Source organism: Schistocerca serialis, chromosome 3, assembly GCF_023864345.2.
Source record: "Schistocerca serialis cubense isolate TAMUIC-IGC-003099 chromosome 3, iqSchSeri2.2, whole genome shotgun sequence".
NCBI lineage: Eukaryota > Metazoa > Arthropoda > Insecta > Orthoptera > Acrididae > Schistocerca > Schistocerca serialis.
In genome coordinates this window covers 130041453-130064649 of record NC_064640.1, presented here as the reverse complement: position 1 = coordinate 130064649, position 23197 = coordinate 130041453, and the positions used below count along the sequence as shown (strand labels likewise).

The 23197-nt window shown below is 43.6% G+C and overlaps 1 protein-coding gene across 1 annotated transcript in view; it reads right to left on the bottom strand.

The window, feature by feature from the left end:
* LOC126469827 (circadian locomoter output cycles protein kaput) overlaps positions 1–23197 on the bottom strand; it is an 825094-nt gene that overhangs the window by 52352 nt on the left and 749545 nt on the right. The gene's annotated exons all lie outside the window — the stretch shown is intronic.

Sequence of the window (23197 nt, the reverse complement as noted above, 5' to 3'; positions counted from 1 at the left end):
CCACAGCGGCCGGCGACGCTCATCCTTCTTCACTCGCAGAAACTGCAGCTAAAGCGTTTAGCGACACACAGAGGTTTACCATTAAAATTCAGAGAGCGCACGATGCAAGAACGACCTAACAACAGGTACATCCGGGGCACACCTGCGGGTTCTTTAGGATAGAGAAATCCCTTCAAAGGCAAAATAAATTACGTTCTGCCGGCAGCGTCGATGGTAAGTGGGAAGAAAGACACCTCTGTGTGATTATCTAATTTTGCCGTCTTGGAAATTACGTTAGATTTATGTTGAAAGGAGTAATATTCCCGGCCGAAGTGGCCGTGCGGTTAAAGGCGCTGCAGTCTGGAACCGCAAGACCGCTACGGACACAGGTTCGAATCCTGCCTCGGGCATGGATGTTCGTGATGTCCTTAGGTTTAACTAGTTCTAAGTTCTAGGGGACTAATAACCTCAGCAGTTGAGTCCCATAGTGCTCAGAGCCATTTGAACCATTTTTGAGTAATATGTTTTTTCACTTATTCTGGTACTAGCGGCCGGCCGGAGTGGCCGAGCGGTTCTAGGAGCTACAGACTGGAACAGCGCGATCGCAACGGTCGCAGGTTCGAATCCTGCCTCGGGCATGGATGTGTGTGATGTCCTTAGACTAGTTAGGCTTAAGTAGTTCTAAGTTCTAGGGAACTGATGACCTCCGAAGTTAAATCCCATAGTGCTCAGAGCCATTTGAACCAAATTACGTTCTGACTTCAGAGAGGAAAGGATTTCAGACCTAATAATTACAATAACTAACATCCTTAATGGCACATCGGAGAAAGAAAGCGTTAATAACAGGGGTTGGACAAAAATATGGAAACTATGCGAGAGAAGCATGCTTGATTATAAGTGTAGATCCTACCCAAGCCTTTAGGTTGCGCTGTTGTATTTGACCACTAACGTCACCTGTGCAATGTCTTCAATACATTGAAGGCTCAGGCGTGGTCATAACAGTGTTCTGTGTAGTTGTGAGTTCATTATGTCGGAGCTAAGTGAATTTTTTTTTTTTTTAATGTGTGTGAAATCTTACGGGACTTAACTGCTAAGGTCATCAGTCCCTAAGTTTACACACTACTTAACCTACATTATCCTAAGAACAAACACACACACCCATGCCCGAGGGAGGACTCTTAACTTCCGCCGGGACCAGCCGCACAGTCCATGACTGCAGCGCCTCACACCGCTCGGCTAAACCCGCACAGCCTAAGTGAATTCCGACGTGAGCAAACTGGTGGGTACTTCCTGGACTAAGGGAGTAGAGATTTTGTTTCAAGAGGCACCTATTCGAAGATTTATATGGCATACAGGCAAGGCGGAAAACCATCATCCACTAAGTCACAATTCGGACGAAAGTGTGTGACAGACGGACATTGAAAAGGATTGTGACGAAAAGTAAGAGGACGAAAGCTGCAGAAGTCACTGTAGAACTGAATTTCGCACTCACAAACCCTGTCAGCACCAAAACTTCACGAAAGGAGCTCCATAAACAGGAAAGTGCAAGACTAGCTACAATTCCAAATCCATTCATCACAGATGCAAATGACGGTAAAAGGGAAACTTGGTACCGAAACCATAAGACCTGGACTATGGAGCAATGGAAGAAATTCATTTGGTCTGATCAATATTATTTCACACTGTTTCAAACGTCTGGCTGAGCGTCCCAAGAGTATGCCTTGGGGTACATGGTTATTTTGCAACGTGGCATTACTACACTACTGGCCATTAAAATTGCTACACCACGAAGATGACGTGCTACAGACGCGAAATTTAACCGACAGAAAGAAGATGCTGTGATATGCAAATAATTAGCTTTTCAGAGCATTCAAACAAGGTTGGCGCCGGTGGCGACACCTACAACGTGCTGACATGAGGAAAGTTTCCAACCGATTTCTCATACACAAACACCAGTTGACCGGCGTTGCCTGGTGAGACGTTGTTGTGATGCCTCGTGTAAGGAGGAGAAATGCGTACCATAACGTTTACGACTTAGATAAAGGTCGGATTGTAGCCTATCGCGATTGCGGTTTATCGTATCGCGACATTGCTGTTCGCATTGGTCGAGATCCAATGACTGTTAGCAGAAAATGGAATCGGTGGGTTCAGGAGGGTAATACGGAACGCCGTGCTGGATCCCAACGGCCTCGTATCACTAGCAGTCGACATGACCGGGATCTTATCCGCATGGCTGCAACGGATCGTGCAGCCACGTCTTGATCCTTGAGTCAACAGATGGGGACATTTGCAAGACAACAACCATCTGCACGAACAATTCGACGACGTTTGCAGCAGCATGGACTATCAGTTCGGAGACCATGGCTGCGGTTACCCTTGACGCTGCATCACAGGCAGGAGCGCCTGCGATGGTGTACTCAATGACGAACCTGGGTGCACGAAAGGCAAAACGTCATTTTTTCGGATGAATCCAGGTTCTGTTTACAGCATCATGATGGTCGCATCCGTGTTTGGCGACATCGCGGTGAACGCACATTGGAAGCGTGTATTCGTCATCGCCATACTGGCGTATCACCCGGCGTGATGCTATGGGGTGCCATTGGTTACACGTCTCAGTCACCTCTTGTTCGCATTGACGGCACTTTGAACAGTTGACGTTACATTTCAGATGTGTTACGACCCGTGGCTCTACCCTTCTTTCGATCCCTGTGAAACCCTACATTTCGGCAGGATAATGCACGACCGCATGTTGCAGGTCCTGTACGGGCTTTTCTGGATACAGAAAATGTTCGACTGCTGTCCTGTACCTGTACACGCCATCCGAGCTCAGTTTGGTTCAATGCCCACGCGTATCAAGACCGTTATTACGGACAGAGGTGGTTGTTCTGGGTACTGATTTCTCAGGATCTATGCACCCAAATTGCGTGAAAATGTTATCACATGTCAGTTCTAGTATAATATATTTGTCGAATCAATACCCGTTTAACATCTGCATTTCTTCTTGGTGTAGCAATTTTAATGGCCAGTAGTGTATCAAGAATTATATGATCGCAAGATTGATTAGGTCCATCCCACGATTAGGTCCATCCCATGTTACATTGTTCGTTCCTCAATGGTGATGCTGTGTTCCAAGACCACAAGTCCCCTGTTCATACAGCTCGCACAGCCCAGAACGGGTTTTGTAAGCAAGAGGATGAATTGTCGCAACTTCACTGGCCGCCAGTGAGCAGATATCAATGTTACTGAGCCTTTGAGATCTAGTTTGGAGAGAAAGGTGCGTGGTCGCTGTCCACCTCCATTATCGATACCCGAACTTGCCACTGTTTTGCAGGAAAAATGTTACAAGATTCCTCTGAAAACCATGCAAGACCTGTATTTATCCATTCAGAGATGATGAAAGCTGATTTGATTGCCAAGATTTCTAACATCCTGTTAGGCATGGCAATGTGTTGTGTTTTTTTGTTTTTCCATGTTTCTGTCTAATCGCTATGTATACAAACACCTAGTACATAATACTGGATGCACCATGAGGCTGATCTCCTGTATACAGAGTAGTCGCAACACTAGAAAATTTTAGCTAAATGCAGGAAGATGTGCAGAGAATCGGCTATTGATGCAGTGAACGAAAACTGACCCTCAGCATAAACAAATGTTATGTATTGCGAATATATGGGTGGAAAGACCCATTATTGTAAGATTACACGATTGTCGAACGAACATTGGAAGCAGTCGGCCGCGCGGGAGTAGCCGAGCGGTCTGAGGCGCTGCAAAAATGTTCAAATGTGTGTGAAATCTTATGGGACTTAACTGCTAAGGTCATCAGTCCCTAAGCTTACACATTACTTAACCTAAATTATCCTAAGGACAATCACACACTCCCATGCCCGAGGGAGGACTCGAACCTCTAACCTTATAAGGCGGTGCAGTCATGAACTGTGCGGATGGTCCCGCCGGAGGTTCGAGTCCTCCCTCGGGCCGGCCGCGGTGGCTGTGCGGTTCTGGCGATGCAGTCCGGAACCGCGGGACTGTTACGGTCGCAGGTTCGAATCCTGCCTCGGGCATGGGTGTGTGTGATGTCCTTAGGTTAGTTAGGTTTAAGTAGTTCTAAGTTCTAGGGGACTTATGACCTAATATGTTGAGTCCCATAGTGCTCAGAGCCATTTGAACCATTTTGAACCTCCCTCGGGCATGAGTGTGTGTGTGTTTGTCCTTAGGATAATTTAGGTTAAGTAGTGTGTAGGCTTAGGGACTGATGACCTTAGCAGCTAAGTCCCATAAGATTTTCACACGCATTTGAACATTTGTACATTTTTGGAAGCAGTCACATCCATTGAATATCAGTGAGTATTGGTATAAACTGATCTGAAAAAAGTCATTGTATGCTTTCTAATACGGTGTCGGACCTCCTTTCACCCGGCATAGTGCAGCAGCTCGGCGTGGCATGGACTCAACAAGTCGTTAGAAATTTCCTGAAGAAATGCTGCCTCTATACTGTCCATAATTACGAAAGTGTTGTCGGTGCAGTATGTTGAGCATAAACTGACATCTCGATTATACCCCATAAATGTTAGATGGGATTCATGTCGTGCGATCTGGGTGGCCAAATTGTTTGCTCGAATTGTTCAGAATGTTTCTCAAACCAATAGCGAACAAATGTGGCCCGGGTAGATGAGATTATTGTTTGGGAACACGAAGTCCATCAATGGCTGCAAATCGTCTCCAAGTAGCCGAACAAAACCGTTTCCACTCAATAATCGGTCCATTTGGACCAGAGGACCCAGTCCATTACATGTCAACACAGCCCAAGCCATTATGGAGTCACCATCAGCTTGCACAGTGCCATATTGACAGCTTGGGCCTATGTCATTGCGAGGTCTGCGCCACACTCGAACCGTGCCCTCAGCTCCTACCAACTGAAATTGGGACTCATCTGACCAGGCCACGGATTTGTAGTCTTCTGGGATCCAACCGATATGATCACGAGTCCAGGAGAGACGCTGCAGGTGATGTCGCGCTGTCAACAAAGGCACTCGCGTCGGTCGTCTGCTGCCATGACCTATTAACACCAATCTCCACCGCACTATCCTAACGGGTACGTTCGTCGTATGTCTCACATTGATTTCTGCGGTTGTTTCACTCACTGTTGCATGTCTGTTAGCACAACCCTACGCAAACGCCGCTGCTCTCGGTCGATAAATGAAGGCCATCGACCACTTCATTGTCCGTGATGAGCGATAACGCATGAAGTTCGGTATCCTCCTACGGTCGCAGGTTCGAATCCTGCCTCGGGCATGGATGTGTGTGATGTCCTTAGGTTAGTTAGGTTTAAGTAGTTCTAAGTTTTAGGGGACTGATGACCATAGATGTTAAGTCCCATAGTGCTCAGAACCGCCCGCATCTCGTGGTCGTGCGGTAGCGTTCTCGCTTCCCACGCCCGGGTTCCCTGGTTCGATTCCCGGCGGGGTCAGGGATTTTCTCTGCCTCGTGATGGCTGGGTGTTGTGTGCTGTCCTTAGTTTAGTTAGGTTTAAGTAGTTCTAAGTTCTAGGGGACTTATGACCACAGCAGTTGAGTCCCATAGTGCTCAGAGCCATTTGAACCGTTTTTTGCTCAGAACCATTTTTCGGTATCCTCGGCGCACTCCTGACACTGTGAATCTCGGAGTATTGAATTCCCTAACGATTTCTGAAATGGAATGTCCCAAGCGTCTAGCATGAACTACCTTTCCGCGTTCAAAATCTGTTGATTCCCGTCGAGCTGCCATAATCACGTCGGAAACCTTTTCACGTGAATCACCTGAGTACAAATGGCGGTTCCGCCAATACCCTGCCCTTTTATACCTTGTGTACGCGGTACTACCGTCATCTCTATATGCGCATATTGCTATCCATGACTTTTGTCATCTCGGTGTAGAATGAGAGAAAGTGAGACGGCCGCGTAAAAGTAATCGTAGGAGAGGCTGATGTGAGACTGAGATTAATTGCAAGAATCATCAAGGAATGTTGATCACCCACGAAGGAAGTGGCTTACAAAATCCTCTTTAAACGGATGCTAGAGTATTTCTCGTCAGTCTTGTACTCTTAGCAGATATAATTGGCTGGCTCTGAGCACTATGCGACTTAACTTCTGAGGTCATCAGTCGCCTAGAACTTAGAACTAATTAAACCTAACTAACCTAAGGACATCACACACATCCATGCCCGAGGCAGGATTCGAACCTGCGACCGTAGCGGTCACGCGGTTCCAGACTGAAGCGCCTTTAACCGCACGGCCACATCGGCCGGCGACCAGATATAATTGATAGATGTAATGCAGAATATCCAAAGAAGAGCTACGCGTTTCGTCACGGGTTCGTTTCATAAGTGCGAAAGCGACATGGAGATACTCATCAAACTACGGTGGCAGACGCTACAAAAGAGGCAGTGTGCATTACGGTATGGTTTCGCTGTTAAAATTCCTAGACGAGTCAGCCAATACATTGCTTCCTCCTACGTATGTCTCGCAACGTGACCAAGACGCTAAAGTTAGGGCGACTGGAGCCCACTCGAAGTGTTATCAACAACCGTTCTTCCCCGCGCACAGCTTGAATAGGAAAGGGGAACCTCCACGCACCAGCTTTCAGACTAAATATATGTAGATGTTGACAGGTGTGTATCTAAAATTCAGAGAAGGTACATTCCAGGAAGAATTAAACAATATATTTCTATCTCCCACACACATACTACTTGCGAAAAAAGTTTGAAGCATCCAGAAGGCTAGGGGGAAACGAAATGAAACTTTACGGGTTCAGTGGGTATCTGATGTTATTTCAGTGATTACAAATTCGAGTCACACTGACAAAGAAGTTAGCTGTATGAGCCCGCTTATCAGTAAGACTTTGCACCCCTCTGGCCTGGGCGCATGGGCTAGTTCGGACGGAAAGGTATTATTAAGCAGTTGTATCTTCTGAAGCAGTCTGACCCGTAACTGTTGTAACTGGTCTGTTATACTGCGAAAACCAACACTGCGACGAAGCTAATGTCCGAACTGGTCCCACACATGTTCTATCGGGTCAGATCTGTGGATCTTGCTGGCCACGGAAATAGCTCAACATCGCGCAGACAGTCCATAGAGACAAGTGCACTCCAGAAAAGAGCCATAAGAATAACAACTAAAAATACAAGTCGAGTTCATTGTAAAGATCTGTTCAAAACACTGGCGATTGTAACTGCTCCATGTGAATACATTTACCAGTCAGTTATACACATCAAAAATAGTATTGGTAATTACTACACAAACAGCTGTCCATGACCATGCAACAAGAGAGACTCAACTTACGTTTACCAAGAAAAAATAAACATAAAACTCAAAACAGCATTTTCTACTAAGGAATAAAACTATAAAATAAATTACCAAAAGAGATTAAAGAAATTGCAAAAATACACTTATTTAAAGAGGTAGCTAAAAAGTACCTGTTATGCAATACCTTTTATACATTGAAGGATTACTTAGATAAAACAGAGTAAGGGTTTGATAAAAAAATGTTGTAAAAATAATAATAATACTAATAATAATGATTCTAAAACATCCAACATTCCAAATAATACCTTCACTTTATGTTTTTTTCCTTCTTTTTTCCTTTCTAGAAATACGTAACCCCAAGCTATGCATAGCACAATACTATCACCTCTTCCTCTTTCTGAGCTCAACATCTCACTCATTATGGAGGGATGCTGACTCAGTTTTTCAGGATAGCAAATGGGAAGTTGCGGTACAGGAAATGGCCCAAATATCACCAGTGTGTGTGAGTGTGTGTGTGTGTGTGTGTGTGTGTGTGTGTGTGTAGTGAGTGAAGTGTTGTGAAACAATGTGTGTGTAGGGTGTGCAGTGACTGATAGTGAGATATGAGTGAACGGCGTGGCATTACATTATCTTAATAAGTTATTTGTAAAAAAAAGGTATTGTATACCAGGAGTAAATCTAGTGATTATGTCTAACTAGAAGTCTGTGAATATAAATGTATAAGAATTATCTTATTTTAAATTGATCTAAACTTGTAAATACTTTGACGTGTTCTATATCCTTGCAAAAAGAGATCTACGGATGAATAAAGCTGCTACTACTACTACTACTACTACTACTACTACTACATGGAGCCGGCCGCGGTGGTCTAGCGGTTCTAGGCGCTGCAGTTCGGAACCGCGGGACTGCTACGGTCGCAGGTTCGAATCCTGCCTCGGGCATGGATGTGTGTGATGTCTTTAGGTTAGTTAGGTTTATGTAGTTTTAAGTTCTAGGGGACTGATGACCTAAGATGTTAAGTCCCATAGTGCTCAGAGCCATTTACTATATGGACGATTATTTTTCTGTTCAAAAGTGGAAACACGATACCGTCGCATGAGATGAAACACGTGAGGACACAGAACGTCCGTGACGTACGTTGAACCCGTCAGAGTTCCCTCAGTCACTACCAGCCGTGACCTGATGTCATACCAGATGGCTCCCCACAACATGACGGCAGGACTAATACCGTTGTGTGTCTCCAAATATTGGAAGGATGGGCCCTCTCTATAGGTCGCCGCCATTCCCCCCGACGATGGTGATCCAGGGCAGTGCAGAACCACGATTCATCGCTGAACACAATGCGACGCCATTCATCAGCTGTCCGTGCATTTCGGTCACGGCACCCCTCCAAACTCAGCCGTTTGTGTTGTGGTTTAACGGCAGCCTAGGCACGGCACGGTGATTCACTACTCCAGGTACTGACAGTTTCCGATCAATGGTGTACGACGACACGAAGTGTTGCACGGAGTCCACTACTTTTTCTATGATGGCAGTCGGAGATGTGGTGGGGTTACGTTGTGCTCGGCCCACAACACGGCGATCCTCCCTTGTGATTGTCAGATATGGTGGACTGGAACCTTGACGACGAGTATGCGTTCCAACATTGGGTCACTGTAACATCTGAATGCATAAAAAATCTGAATATTGCACCCCCAAATGGGGCCACGCAATCAGGCCCCTTTCAAAGTGTGTCAGGAGCTGATAACGCTGCCTCACATGAGTACGCGGGATCTCACAAGGGAACCTCCCCATCGCACCCTCCTCAGATTTAGTTTTAAGTTGTTACAGTGGATAGGCCTTGAAAAACTGAACACAGATCAATCAAGAAAAAAAGGAAGAAGTTGTGTGGAACTATGAAAAAAATAAGCAAAATATACAAACTGAGTAGTCTATGTGCAAGATAGGCAACACAAGGAGAATGTGAGATCAGGAGCGCCGTGGTCCCGTGGTTAGCGTGAGCAGCTGTGGAACGAGAGGTCCTTGGTTCAAGTCTTCCCTCAAGTGTAAAGTTTAATTTCTTTATTTTCGCAGTTATGATCTGTCCGTTCGTTCATTGACGTCTCTGTTCACTGTAATAAGTTTAGTGTCTGTGTTTTGCGACCGCACCGCAAAACCGTGCGATTAGAAGACGAAAGGACGTGCCTCTCCAATGGGAACCGAAAACATTTGATCGCAAGGTCATAGGTCAACCGATTCCTCTACAGGAAAACACGTCTGATATATTCTATACGACACTGGTGACGGCATGTGCGTCACATGACAGGAATATGTTGTCGACCCACCTAACTTGTACACTTGACGAATGGGTAAAAAGATTCTTCTACCTTCCCCGATTTAGGTTTTCTTGTGGATGTGATAATCACTCCCAAAAAAGTGATGAAAACATAAGAGTTTGTCACATAAACTGCAACAAATGAATGCAACAGTTTCGCAGTCGCACAGTTTTCCCTGTGCTCTGTCAAAACATATGTTTTTAATTTTTTAAAATTTTTCCGTGTGTAGACCGTCAAATTCTGCATATGTCCAAGCAAATCTGAACATGTCCTGGAATTTTGGAGAGCGAAGTTGACTGTGTGTGAGTGCCTGAACTTTGATAATTGTCTGAAAATAAAAAATTAAAATTTTTTACTCGAGGGAAGATTTGAACCAAGGATCTATCGTTCCACAGCTGCTCACGGTAACCATAGGACCAAGGCGCTACTGAATTCATATTTTCCTTAATGTTGCCTATCTTCAGCATGGACTACTCAGTTTGCATATTTTGCTTATTTTTTTTATAGTTGCACACAATTTTTTCCTGTTTTCTCGATTGATCTGTGTTCAGTTTTTCAAGCCCTATCCACTGTGCCAACTTATAACTAAATCTGAGGGGGGTGCGATGGGGAGGTTCCCTTGTTAGTGACTTTCACAGTGATCATTCAACATCTGAAGCTAACGTACCTGACACAGAGAATCGAAATTCTAATAAATTACATACCCGTCGATGTTATGTACGTGTACGAGGTTACATTAGTATCCGACTTTGTCGTCTGAGTGCTTACCGTTTTTCGTCAGGCAGTGTATCTCGCGAAACGACGCCGACAGGGAAATCAGAGAATGTAGAGCGCATACAGGGCCTTCCGACAGTCTTGCTGTGTTCCATTCGTGTTAACGCAGACCTACAGACACTGGACTGATGACGACGGTTCAAATCCACGTCTGTCCATCCAGATTGAGATTTTCCGTGGTTTTCCTAAATCGTTCCGGGTAAATGCCGGGGTGGTTCCTTTTATAGGGCAAGGTCAATTTTCTTTCCCAGTCTTGAAACATTTAGAGCTTGTGCTCCGTCGCTAATGACTTCGATGTAGAGGAGACGTTAAACCTTAATCTACCTCCATTCCTTCGAGCTTGAAAGGGGAAAGACGATCACAGTACCGAATTATCTTCCGAGATGTACCGTCAGTCTATGTATCAAACCGATGGGAAGATTAAGTCTGACTTTGTCCTCGAAGCTTTGGTAGATGAGTAGCGATACAAACACTGTGCTCCTCTTTCTGCTGACTCCATTCACGATCATAATCATTAACCACGCCTTCGTAACCGAGTACTCTAACGCACGTCTCTCAGATGTCACTCGAGTCGGAGGAGGTAGCCAGTTCGAAACTGGATGGTGACTGAATTCCTCGTCTCCAATATAACGGCGGTAAGTGGAGGAGATGTGATGGTGTGAAGTTCCTGATCACCAAGCTCTGGTTTAAATTCCAACCTTCTCTCGGTGTCTCTTGGTTTGAAGGGGACGTTTAGCTTTGTAGCCTCTTCGTTGTTGTTCGAGAGGCGCAGCAGCTAGTTCGTTTACATAGAACATGTAAACATCATCATCATATCATCATCATCATCATAAGTAGCAGCTGCAACAACAGCAAGACAAACGCATTAAACACAACCACTTAGCTAAAACTATCACCACATTCACGGTTAGCAAAGGAATGGTGTTTGGTGCTTGTGATTTTCCGGCATTCGTGTCTGTGCGCAAAATGAAATTACAAGAAACAATGAGATTTATCTTTACCACTGTATAGCACTATCAGAGACTCTTCTCCATATTCCGTATGTAGCGTAAAATCTCCGATAAGTAAAGCGAACTGATGTGATTTCTGCATCAGTGAGATAAGCGCTGCCGAAAGAAATGACAGTGTCACACCAAGTTATGGTTGAGATCCAGCTGGCGAGTACATATAAAATCACTACTCGCAGTCGTCTAAATATTGTGCTCAGAACTGAAATCGGCACCTTTGTTGGAAACACGAGAACACACCATCAATTAATAATGCCGAAACATTGTCAGAAATCAGACCTCTGTAATTAGTCTGTGGAGCAATGAAAGACGATCTAATTGAGTGACGAGTAACATTAGTTGAAGCAGCTGTCAGCTGTCAATAGGCGAGTGTGGAGATGACGGATATGTGCTGTATGGTATTTGTCTGCGTATGCTGTAGCGTTGGGTGAAGCTGATGTGGTAGCGTGGACCGTTCTCCCTGGTTTCAATACGGACATTATAGTTGGGCCCACAGCAAAATGATCGTTGGTTACATTGAAGAGCCAAAGAAACTGGTACACCTGCCTAATATCGTGTAGGGCCTCCGCTAGTACGCAGAAGTGCCGCAACACGACGTCGTATGGACTTGACTAATGTCTGAAGTAGTGCTGGACGGAATTGACACCACGAATGCTGCAGGGCTGTCCATAAACCCGTAAGAGTACGAGGGGGTGGAGATCTCTTCCGAACAGCATGGTGCAAGGCATCCCAGATAAGCTCAGTAATGTTCGTGTCTTGGGAGTTTGGTGGCCAGCGGAAGTGTTTAAGCTCAGAAGAGTGTTCCTGGAGCCACTCTGCAGCAATTAAGGACGTGTGGGGTGTTTCATTGTCCTGCTGGAATTGCCCAAGTTAGTCGGAATGCATAATGGACATGAATGGATGCAGGTGATGAGACAGGATGCTTACGTACGTGTCACCCGTCAGAGTCGTATCTAGACGTATCAGGGGTCCAATATCAGTCCAACTGCACACGTCCCACACCACTAAAGAGTCTCCACCAGCTTGAACAACTGCGGCAGACACTTGTTGTCGTAAATAGGCGTTGCCGACCGCAGCGCTGTATTCTCCCTGTTTACATATCTCTGTATTTGAATACACATGCCTGTAACACTTTCTTTGGCGCTTCAGTGTATTATGTTACTAATTTAAACAGTAGTAGGCTACACACATGTGACAAGAATTTGTGATGGAAAATTTTGTGTAAACGCATCATAATATTCCAGTGGTAGCCTATTGCCGGAAAATTTGGACGAAGTGACTATCAGTAATGTGGCATGCTCTTACTCTAAGAAGTACGTGATAACTATTTGGAAATACACCATATGCAGCCATTACACAATACCATAATTAGAATCTGCATGCCATAGACAGCTCGTCGCTGCTAGCCAAACAGCTGTGATCGAAAATGTTTCCATACTCAAGACATCAATTAGTTCCTCCGCAACCTGACACCACGCTACCCATTGTTGTGTGCGCTTCATCTGTCTGCAGTGATTGCACTTCCAATAAGACGTTGAAAGACAAGCTATAAAATGAAGTATAAGGAAAGAAAAATTGTTTGTGTATATTGTTTAGTGTAATTAGTAGAGTCGTCGTTGAACCCACTAACACATATTTTCCACAAAAAATCACTAATGTTATCGTGTTCTGTGTTTCGGTGTCACTTGTGGATTTCGTGTTTTACCTTTCAGAAATCATAACTCAAAAGAGAAAAATTATAAAAGCATGGAAAACTACACTTTGTGTGTTCTAGAAATTCTACTTGTTTCTCCATCTTTTTCATAGTAAACTGAGATTATCTGGCAGATGCACCAATAAATTAAGAATTAAAGATTTTATTTATTTATTTAGAGCTCTCACGCGAGAATCCATACGCCCTTCTGAGGTACAGGGTTTGCTATAATTGTTACGTCAGGAATTTTGGCACAAAACCATGTACCCAAACAAATATTAGGAAGAAACATAGCATGTCAGCTATTGTATATGACCAAGATAACCCTTAAAGGACTGACCATGGAACAACATATTTAATGTCTATTACGCTTATGTCTGTTATATACATGCACGACTACATGGCTAAATATATGCGTTTCAAAGTGGTTCCTAAAATTAGTGAAGTGATAAAAGAAGGAATGTTAGGCTTTTGCGCTAGTTGTTGTTGTGGACTTCAAACACGGTAACTTTGCAATTTTGTAGTTGACTGAATCAGGTGAGAGCTCTCGGATATAGAGCGAGTCTCTTATGAAGTGACTTTCATTTTTTGTTATTTAGCACAGCAAGGTGCATTAATTCACGTTGTCTTACTTTCGAGAGGGGGATGGGGGACATGCCAGATATGGAGCAGGCATGCAGCATTACATATCTTATTACGATTTCCAAAGTCAAAAACTGTTTTTTATGCTTAGCTATGAAATCATTTCTATTAAAGGTTATGCTGCGACTGCAATTACCACGTTATTATCGCGTCCACAGTTTGTTATATACGTGGCTAAATGTAAGATGGTGAGCTAAACGAAACCGAAGATATTTGCTTCCATTCAGTAACAAAATACGTATTTGTTTTTTGAAACATTCTGAGACAGGAAACATAACTGAAAATCGCTGCCGCCGGTGTCCTACTAGGTATTCCATTTAGTTTTTTATCTTGATCTGTCTCGCGGAAGGCAGCTTTCACAGCAACAGCCGACAACAAACCGCTATATTACTTCTTATGTGTAAATCTGAAATTTCTTGTTTATGAGATCTTAATGGTCACGAAAACGAAATTAGTTGCCCTGATGGTACCCAGGGTGACATTCGAAACTCGCCAGCGATTTGTTCTACGCGCTGGCGTTCATATTGGGCAACTGTTCTGACGTGAGAAAAGGTACATTATGACTGATGTTACACTGAATGCCAGCGCTTACACGTTCGCTGAAATTGAATTATGATTACATACATGCAAGTCAACGTAACTAATAAATGACTGGGTGAAATGAAATTATATGAAACCAGCAAGCCATTCCGGGTTCGCACTCGTAGCACTTAGTATCTACTGCCATACGATTTATCTGGTGTAGCGGTAATTATACAAACAAATCTTTCTCGTAAATAAGTGGATCTATTAGAGAAAACCGTGTTAAAATACCTAAATTAGTTCCTGAGGTTAGCCTTCACATGCAGACAGAAAAACGTGGCGGGGGAATTAAATTTATAGTAATATGTATAGACAATAATATGAACAGTAAGTAATACCCATATTTCCTAAGTCGGCTTTGCAAATCATAGGTTCCCTATCTGAAAATGTTCGGTAGAGCAGCCCCTGTTTCCGATTGAAGGTTTGTACAGATTTTAAGAAGAGGACACAAAGATACAGCCTAACGTCCCATCAACTTTGAGGACATTAATGGTGAGAATTATTACAGACGCTCACTCTAAGTCACTCTCCTGCACTTCTTGTTCTATTTCTTACACCGAAGTTTGGTCGTCATTGTGGCTATCACAGAGCATATCTCTGAAGATGACATGCGGAACAAAGAGTTCTGCATTCATGTACAGGGTGGCTATAATTAAACTTTCGCTATTTGAGCCAGTGTATACGGCAAACTATTTACCGTATGGGAATTTTTTTAAAATTATTTATTTGCTGCCATTTACAAATGATCTTGTTACTAAGACAGGTCGTACTTTCACAATACGAAATTGTACATGTACAGAGTGTGAAACTTATTTGTTATTTCTAATTTTTAATAAGGATTAATAATATTGCAGCATTAAATAATTACAGACTTAAAAGCAATTAAGAAACGAAAATCTTAAAATTAACGATTTACGAATAGAAGACAGGAATTTATGAAGACAGAGGTTAAGACATATTATAATTTTAAGACATGGTATAAATTCGGAAAATTTTCTCTAAAATAAACAAGATTCTTTCATTTGAGATGGATAAATAAAAGATAATTAACATTTATGAAATTAACAAAATTTTGGAAAATTGAAATATAAACCATATCTAAATTTTTAGAAAGAATAAAAATGAAGATCGGAAAGATGATGGTGGAAGAATGTCCCTTTACCAACTGTATATGATGGCGAGTGCCTTGGAACTGTCCATCAAGCCGCCGACCGCCAATCACAGCTCTTTATATAAATCTAGCATATACTCTAGACGTCCTAATAACTAAACCTTAACTTCTAATAACTGTCTACAATATGTTGTCAGTATGTCCTCTTTGTGCTTGGATACAGAGTTCTTGAGATTAACGTTCTATTTTTTTAAAGACTATTCTTTTGTTTATTTAGGGCACTTCTTAATACATTTACGGTAGTGTCGGGATCAGTATCCTCACCTGATTCCATGTAGGAATCAGTGCTGCTTTCCACCCTGTGGATTCCTTCCTGTCTTTGCATATAGGCTGGTTGTCTGGCTTCTACGTCTAACTTTATACGGATGATGTTCAGACAGCATGCTGCAGGATTTGCGTTGTTAGTAGTGTTAATGTCATGACTTGCCGCTAGGCGCCGGTACTGGTACGGCGACGGACGGCTGAAACACGAGCATCAGTGGGAATTCCAGTTACCGACAGTCAAGACTGGTCTGGGCAAGGCAAGCAGCGCTTTATTCTCAAAGCTGTTTTATCTTTCAACAGCACTAGTGTTGCTGCTCTTCGCGAGTATCGCCGCATTAAAGGAATACGGAGAGAACCTCTTTCCGCAACGGGGTTGAAGAACATGATTAACTTGCTCCTGGGAGAGGCCGACGGCCAGTTGCTTCACGAATTGTTGCCGAAGCTACTGTTGCATTGCCGCGCCTCTATCGCTGTATCCCTCCCTCTCTCCACCTCCACACCCTCCATCTCCTTCATCAGGGCAATTTCCAACGCCTCCCCCTCCCGGATGACGAACTTCGCCGTGACATCTACCCTTCCTTCCAACTATAACCTCGCCTTGTTCCCCCCCCCCCCTCCCCAGGGCCCCCTTTTTCCTCTTCCTTCCTTCTCCCAGAGCGGATTTTCCTCCATCCCCCCCCCCTCCCCTGAGACCCTGCATCCCATACTTGCCTCTTTCCTTCCCACATCCCTCCCTACCTGGCCTTCTTCAGTGCGCCCCCCCGCTCATCTCCTCCATCCCTTCCCCTCCCTCCCTTCTTCAGGTCCCCCTCATCTCCTAGCATTGATCATCATCAGTGTGCCACATCAGTGTTGTCTAGTGCTGTTTCTCCTGTGCGTCAAGAGGTGTGATTTTAATTGTGTACTGCCTTGAGGTTCGCCGTCAGTGTTATGTTATGTGCTATGCCATCCGTCGATACATTTATATTGTGCCTTGTGTTCTTTTAATCGTCGCAGTGTGTGGCTTTTTGTGTGTGCTACTTTTAAACAGTTTTTTATCTCCATTTTAGTCACCCCATTTTTTTGTCTATTGCCTTCCATGTTGTTCCCCCTTTTTTTTATCTATGTTCACCTTATTCTCTCCTTTGCTGTTTTTAAATGTCTTCTATTGTTTTGTTCTATGTCTTTCGGCTGAAGAGCAGCGCATATGCTGCTGCCAGCCCGCCCCGATCGGGAATTGAAATACAATAAAGAAAAAAAAAAAGCTACTGTTGCCATGGATGAGTATGCTGGACGCAATGTGCGATCTTGAAGCAATGCACGAACTGTGTCACGACAGCTGAACATTCCATGGTTCACCGTTCGAAAAGTGCTGCGAAAAATTGTGAAACAAAAAATGGTTCAAATGGCTCTGAGCACTATGGGACTTAACATCTGAGATCATCAGTCCCCTGGAACTTAGAACTACTTAAACCTAACTAACCTAAGGACATCACACACATCCATGCCCGAAGCAGGGTTCGAACCTGCGACCGCAGCAGTCACGCGGTTCTGGACTGAAGCGCCTAGAGCCGCTTGGCCACCGCAGCCGTTAATTGTGAAACAGTATCTCTGGTGCCGTTCCATACTAACGTGCATACATATGGTCGTAACACTGAGCAATGTTTGTAACCTGACGTAAACATTGTACGCAATTAACAAATGTCACCCTCTCATGTGGAAATTAAAATGTTTCTTTCCATGGTCATTCGTTATTTCTCTTCCGCACGTCTTTACTAATGCTTCCACAAAGTTTCATTGACCTGAGATCCCTTGTTTTAAATTACGGCCTTCTCAAGCAGCGAAAGTTTATTTGTAAGCACCATGTAGTAATCTTGACGTACCTAATCGCAGTAACTTGTCTAGTTACATATCTGATCACTCACACACATATCTAGCCACATACTTAGTCACATACCTAGTCACATCCCTAGTCAAAGACATAGTTACCCATCAGTCATGATGTTCTGTTTTCACTGGGTCCTCGTCGTCTCTTTCTCTCTTCCCGTGTATACCCGTTTGAAAGATCCTGTATTTTTCGTAATGCAACATATGATTAAAATAATTTTTGATTCTTAGTGGAGAGCACAACTTCTGTTTCCTTGTGCTACCTTTATAATAGTTCAGCGTTACAGATGTACTCTCTCTCCATGACAAACGCTGCCGCCACTTTATGGAAGCTTCCAAGTTCTTGAACATAGCTTATGATAAGGCGCAGTATTCAAATTCGTCGTTTTATTGAAACTGCTTCGATCACTTTCAGCCCTTATTTTCACATATTGACCATAGTCTCAATTTTCGTTTAGGCAACATTCAAGGTACTGTATTGATACATACGTTGAGTCCCTACGAAAGGTAAGAAAGTACGCGATATTTCTCTGCAAATGGGTCGTAAACGCAGTCTTGCAATGTTTACTGCGTAAACGGAGTTCGAGGTTAGTATTTGCCTCGGTGGATTTACGAAACCTCCTAAAACTGAGCGTGAGTTAGCTCCCCACTGTAGCAGACAAGTAATTAACACAACCTATTTGAGTTATATGTTACGTATTCTGCTGAAAATCTGAGCAAATATCCCGTGAACATAATTGCATTTTCCCCCAAGCGACAGACCGGGACGTTAAAAGATCAGCCACCCCTTTGAGCTCTGGATTAACCAAGGGCGACAATATTGTGCGGGGGAACAGAACCTTAGGATATCACCGACTGACCAGTCTGTTCTGTATATTGCGGTGATATAGCAGGGAGCTCGGAATCGACACGAACAAACCGTTACAGCGGGCAGTGGTAATATCTCAACGTTAACCCCAGTGAGCAATAGCGGTCATGCAAGGGTGCCGCCGGGACAATATTAGGCTTCGCAAACCAGCAGTAATACGACTGTTTAAGGATCCAGGCAAGCTATATGTCAAGCTCTGAATCAGAATTCTGTGCAGACACTTTGCGAATGGTAGGTACCTTCCGAATCGATTCTGTCTCTTTAAAGAGAAGAATTTCGACTTACCAAACAGTCCGGAATGAACTATTCAATCTGCAGTGGAGCGTTATCTATACTACTATATAAAGACAATTCGTTGTTTAACGTTGTTGCAAAAAATCTCGAAAAGTTCTTGACCGATTTACTTCAGATATTTATACTATACTTTAAGGAACACTTGGAAGGACATAGGATATATATTTTTTTAATGTATATGATATAAAATTTTTTACGTAATATATAAACGGGAAACGTGTTTACGAAAACTCTGGAAAAGTTCTTGACCGATGTACTTGAAATTTTTACAGTATACTCTAATGAACATTTGGACGAAAACAGGCTGTATATCTTTTAATATATATAATCTACAGGATGAAGAAAAATTCGCGCACTCAGACTTCGCAGCGCGATTTCACACGCATTGGAAAAACAGAAGTGTCTCTTACAAAATTTCAGCCTGCGCGTATTTCGGGCAGTAAATGGACGTTAAAGATCGGCAATCTGGCAACACTAATTATGTGTACGGTAACTACCTCTGTCACGACATGCCGGTAGTGCTGTCCAGTTGGTACAACGAATAGCGTTTTGGGTTAGCATACAGGACGTCGAGGGTTCGATTCTGTGTCGTGGATTATTTGTCGTTATTTGTTAAGTGTAGTCTGCGTTTACGGTATCAGGTGTCTTAATCGTCATACTGTGATTACGGCCGGTCTTCCAAAATACATTTACAGTTACGTACTATGAACACAGAAATGGAAATACAGTCGTTTTCATTGATCAGCCTTTAAAGAAACCTCTTGCATGTCGTGGACGCGAATTGTTTCGCACCACTGCATCTAATAGATTCCAAACACGTTTTGTGTGTAACCTCCCCCAATGGTTCCATCGATTAATACCAACTATTATTTTTGTCACGTCCAGCTCCATTACAACCCATGGGGGCATTGGGGGAGGGTACACAGAAAACAGGTATGGAATCTAGTAGTTGCAACGGCGCTAAACAATTCGCATCCGTGACCTGCAATAGATGGTTCAAATGGTTCTAAGCACTATGGGACTTAACATCTGAGGTCATCAGTCCCTTAGACTTAGAACTACTTAAACCTAACCAAGGAGCGAGCGTTATCCTGTTGGAAAACACCCTCTGGAATGCTGCTCAGCCGGCCGCTGTGACCGAGCGGTTTTAGGTGCTTCAGTCTGGAACCGCGCGACCGCTACCGTCGCAGGTTCGAATCCTGCCTCAAAAACTCCGATGGTACACGCTACAAGAGATGCGTCGTGCATCACGGAGAGATTTTCTGTTGAAATGTCGAGTGCTTACGTTCCAAGAAGAGTACGGAAACGTATTACTTCCTCTGACATACGCCGGCCGTTGTAACCGAGAGGTACTAGGCGCTTCAGTCCGGAACCGCACTGTTGCTACGGTCGCAGGTTCGAATCCTGCCTCGGGCATGGATGTGTGTGATGTCCTTAGGTTAGTTAGGTTTAAGCAGTTCTAAGTTCTAGGGGACTGATGACCTCAGATGTTAAGTCCTATAGTGCTCAGAGCCATTTGAACCATTTTTTTCTCTCACATTTTAACCTTTATCTGTCTCTCTACAAATTAAAAAAAAAGTCACCATAAATGATGCCCAAAGCTATTTTTTGCGTATGTATTCGATTAGCATATGAGATTTCGTTGCTGTTTATTTCTGGTTTCAGCTAGCTTTCTCTGCCAAGTGTTGCGTGCGCGGAATTACCCTCAATAAGTAAGAGTAATTCAGTCTGAACACTTTTGTATTTGACTAATATAAGGCTTTCGATCTCTTTTTCTGGGTTGCAATGACGTGTATTCCTCTCTGAAACAAATATAGGTTACACAGTCTTGACACTGTGCTGTATGATGCCTAACGGCTCATCGATCTTACAGAGGGTTTTTCTAACCTAAATGCCGTCATGCGCACTCTAAATTTGCCCGGCTACTCGAAAAGCTGCTTGCCGTGTATAGTGGCGTATAGACGAGCACTTTCCTAAGAGTGTCCGATGATTAATGGCATGTAGTGACGGTACTCTTGAAGAGTCAATTAGGACTAACGTGGAACAATTATCCTTACGGCCCTTGGTTGAAAAAAAACTATATTTATACAAACAGAGACATCGAGGGATTTTTTCACTCGGTGAACGAGGTGTCATAGTGACTAAGGCAGTGGACTCCATTTCTCGATGATCAAGGTTAAGATCCTCGTGTGACAATCCAGATTCAGGTTTTCCTTGGTTTCTCTAAATTAAAATCAGTTGGATATGATGATAGTTCCTTGCAGAGGATATGTTCGATTTCCCTCCCTGTAATAATACAATCAGATATTTTACTTATTCACTAATCCTCTTGACTATGGGACATCATACTCTAATCTTCACTACCTTTTCTTTTTTATTCTTTTTTATGTTGGTAGTTCTGGAAGTGTTCAGATTCTTGCACAATTTAGCTGATCAGGAGCCTTTAGTATGTTCAAAAATCTCAACGCCTCCGTGTGAATGACGTAATAGTTGCTCTGCCTTCTCGTCTTGCGTTAAAATCATTTTATTTTTTCAAAGATCGAGGTAAAATGTAGTTGTAGTCTTGTTAAGGCAGCTCCTGCAGACCTGTGTATTTCCAGCGTCTGCTTTGAAGCACTGTGGCCCGCCTCCAGGCAGGGGCACGTATCTTCCCCGCAGTCGTAAATAATAAAGGTGTGGGTGGAGGCGGAATCGATACAATGAGTTCTCGCTACCAGGAGACACCACCTACTGCCTGGCGGACCCGAAGCGCCAGCGCCGGCTCAGAACACAGCTCCGAAAGTGTGCGCTAGACTATTTCAAGTCTGTGCTGGGAGAGTCGAGACTATACCGATGATAATGGCCAGTGCTTTTCCGCTGCTTTCTGTGTTCGCCTGGACGAACGCCGAGACAGTCCTTCAAACTGACGCCTAGTTACCAACAACGATATTTCCACTCGGGCATAATACCTCGAGAAAAAGTTAATAACTGCGTGGCAGAATGTAGTTTTTTACGTTTGGGCTGCCTTTCCTTCCACTAACAGATAGGGTGTAGAAAAATGACTTTATATGTGCGAGCTGTTATTAGCCTGAGCTTATATTCACTACATGGAAGCAGGTAGTAGTTGTGGAAGGGCACAGGACTTCCCTAGATTCATCCGTGAAAACTGATTTTTTTAAATTATTGACTTTCGGTTGGTGCCCATGCAGCCATCTCAGTTGTGTAAAGACTACACTACACTGTATTTCACGCTATTTTCGGGTCAGTAATGGTGATACGAGTGTAAGGACAACTCAACACACAGTCCCCGAGTGGAGAAAATCTCCGACTCGGGCAAGAATCGAACCCAGGGCCCTTCAGTTAGCAATCTAACACACTGACCCGGCAGCTGCCGAGGCGGACAAAACCGATTCTTGAAAGATTCTATGTAGAGTTCCATTTGAACCATTTGTATCTATATCAATATTCCGCAAGCCACCTTACAGTGTGTGGCGGAGGGTACTTCTGGCACCACTAGCTCCTCCCCCTCCTCCCTCCCCCCTCCCTCCGTCCTCTACCATTCCCGAATGGCACATGGGAAAAATGATTGTCGGTAAAGCTCCGTATGACATCTAATTTCTCTAATTTTCTCGTGTGATCATTTCGCGAGGCGTATGTCAGAGGAAGTAATACGTTGGCGTACTCTCCTTGGAACGTAAGCTCTCGAAATTACAACAGTTAATCTCTCTGTGATGCACGACGCATCTCTTGTAGCATCTACCTTCGGAGTTTTTGAGCATCTCCGTAACACACTCCCACCGAGTAAACGATCCCGTGACGAAACGTGCCGCTCTTCGTCGGATCTTCTCTATTTGTACGAATCCTACGTGGTACTGCGTCTTTTTGTGGGCTCATCCAGTTCACATACTTCAGCATTCCCGTAGCGCTTTCCTTTGAGTCACAAATGCTGTGACCATTTTCATCCCCTTCATGTATTCTTAATCAAAGGTATTCGAATGGTACGACATCACGACATAATTTAGTGTCAGTTTAACAGTTATGGGGATACAAAAATTATTTGAAGTTTATTGGAGTGTACATTAGAATTTTACAAACTTCGGGTGATATAACTTGTCCTTCTAAGTGCAAATGGTTCAAATGGCTCTAAACACTATGGGACTTAACATCTGAGGACATCAGTCCCCTAGACTTAGAACTACTTAAACCTAACTAACCTAAGGACATCACACAACCTGCAAGATCACCTGATCTGAATCCATGTGACTTTTGGCTCTAGTGATATCTAAAAGAAAGCTATTAACAGGGACGCTTTCGGTCTGTACCTGATATGAAGGCCAGTATACATGAATACGTTGCTCAGATCCCACCAGAATTGCTGCGAGTAACTGTTGATCACGTCATTTTACGAATGTAGCAACTAGTCGACGTCTTCGGAGATCATGTGGAACAAATTGTGTAAGCAGTGGTTAATAATAAAATTAAC